The 2,500-nt window shown below is 40.7% G+C and overlaps 1 long non-coding RNA gene across 4 annotated transcripts in view; it reads left to right on the top strand.

The window, feature by feature from the left end:
* Positions 1-2,500, top strand: part of LOC137630497 (uncharacterized) — a 119,199-nt gene that overhangs the window by 20,870 nt on the left and 95,829 nt on the right. The window lies entirely within an intron of this gene.

Raw genomic sequence — 2,500 nt, 5'->3', positions numbered from 1 at the left:
TTTGACCTCTCTTTTCGGCTCCCATACTTCTAGCGTTAGAGGTTCTTTGACCTCTTTTTAGCTCCCATACTTCTAGCATTAGAAGTTCTTTGACCTCTCTTTTCGGCTCCCATACTTCTAGCGTTAGAAGTTCTTTGACCTCTCTTTTTGGGTCCCATACTTCTAACATTAGAAGTTCTTTGACCTCTCTTTTCGGCTCCCATACTTCTAGCGTTAGAAGTTCTTTGACCTCTCTTTTTGGGTCCCATACTTCTAACATTAGAAGTTCTTTGACCTCTCTTTTCGGCTCCCATACTTCTAGCGTTAGAGGTTCTTTGACCTCTTTTTAGCTCCCATACTTCTAGCATTAGAAGTTCTTTGACCCCTCTTTTCGGCTCCCATACTTCTAGCGTTAGAAGTTCTTTGACCTCTCTTTTTGGGTCCCATACTTCTAGCGTTAGAAGTTCTTTGACCTCTCTTTTTGGCTCCCATACTTCTAACATTAGAAGTTCTTTGACCTCTCTTTTTGGCTCCCATACTTCTAGCATTAGAAGTTCTTTGACCTCTCTTTTTGGCTCCCATACTTCTAGCGTTAGAAGTTCTTTGACCTCTCTTTTTGGGTCCCATACTTCTAACATTAGAAGTTCTTTGACCTCTCTTTTTGGCTCCCATACTTCTAGCATTAGAAGTTCTTTGACCTCTCTTTTTGGCTCCCATACTTCTAGCATTAGAAGTTCTTTGACCTCTCTTTTCGGCTCCCATACTTCTAGCGTTAGAAGTTCTTTGACCTCTCTTTTTGGGTCCCATACTTCTAACATTAGAAGTTCTTTGACCTCTCTTTTTGGCTCCCATACTTCTAGCATTAGAAGTTCTTTGACCTCTCTTTTCGGCTCCCATACTTCTAGCATTAGAAGTTCTTTGACCTCTCTTTTCGGCTCCCATACTTCTAGCATTAGAAGTTCTTTGACCTCTCTTTTCGGCTCCCATACTTCTAGCGTTAGAAGTTCTTTGACCTCTCTTTTTGGGTCCCATACTTCTAACATTAGAAGTTCTTTGACCTCTCTTTTTGGCTCCCATACTTCTAGCGTTAGAAATTCTTTGATCTCTCTTTATGGCTCCCTTACTTCTAGCGTTAAAAGTTCTTTAACCTCTCTTTTTAGCCTCCTCTCGTTTTAGCTGCCATACTTCTAGCGTTAGAGGTTCTTTGACCTCTTTTTAGCTCCCATACTTCTAGCATTAGAAGTTATTTGACCTCTCTTTTTGGCTCCCACACCTCTAGCATTAGAAGTTCTTTGACCTCTGTTTAGCTCCCATACTTCTAGCATTAGAAGTTCTGTGACCTCCCTTTTTGGCTCCCATACTTCTAACATTAGAAGTTCTTTGACCTCTCTTTTTGGCTCCCATACTTCTAACATTAGAAGTTCTTTGACCTCTCTTTTTGGCTCCCATACTTCTAACATTAGAAGTTCTTTGACCTCTCTTTTTGGCTCCCATACTTCTAGCATTAGAAGTTCTTTGACCTCTCTTTTTGGCTCCCATACTTCTAGCATTATAAGTTCTTTGACCTCACTTTTCGGCTCCTATACTTCTAGCGTTAGAAGTTCTTTGACCTCTCTTTTTGGCTCCCATACTTCTAGCGTTAGAAGTTCTTTGACCTCTCTTTTCGGCTCCCATACTTCTAGCGTTAGAAGTTCTTTGACCTCTCTTTTCGGCTCCCATACTTCTAGCGTTAGAAGTTCTTTGACCTCTCTTTTCGGCTCCCATACTTCTAGCATTAGAAGTTCTTTGACCTCTCTTTTCGGCTCCCATACTTCTAGCATTAGTAGTTCTTTGACCTCTCTTTTCGGCTCCCATACTTCTAGCGTTAGAAGTTCTTTGACCTCTCTTTTTGGGTCCCATACTTCTAACATTGGAAGATCTTTGACTTCTCTTTTTGGCTCCCATACTTCTAGCGTTAGAAGTTCTTTGACCTCCCTTTTTAGCTCCGACACCTCTAGCATTAGAAGTTCTTTGATCTCTTTTTAGCTCCCATACTTCTAGCATTTGAAGTTCTTTGACCTCTCTTTTTGGCTCCCATATTTCTAGCATTAGAAGTTCTTTGACCTCACTTTTCAGCTGCCACACCTCTCATTAGAAGTTCTTTGACCTCTTTTTAGCTCCCATACTTCTAGCATTAGAAGTTCTTTGACCTCTCTTTTTGGCTCCCATACTTCTAGCATTAGAAATTCTTTGACCTCACTTTTCAGCTCCCACACTTCTAGCATTAGAAGTTGTTGGACCTCTCTTTTTTGCTCCCACACTTCTAACATTCAAAGTTCTTTGACCTCCCTTCAGCTCCCACACCTCTAGCATTTGAAGTTCTTTGACCTCTCTTTTTAGCTCTCACACCTCTAGTATTTGAAGTTCCTTGACCTCTCTTTTTAGCTCCCATACTTCTAGCATTAGAAGTTCTTTGACATATATTTCTAGGTGCCTTACTTTTAGCATTAGATGCTCTCTATATTTAGGTGTTTTACCTCTA

Source organism: Palaemon carinicauda, chromosome 38 (assembly GCF_036898095.1).
Source record: "Palaemon carinicauda isolate YSFRI2023 chromosome 38, ASM3689809v2, whole genome shotgun sequence".
NCBI lineage: Eukaryota > Metazoa > Arthropoda > Malacostraca > Decapoda > Palaemonidae > Palaemon > Palaemon carinicauda.
This window is presented reverse-complemented; position numbering and strand designations above follow the sequence as displayed.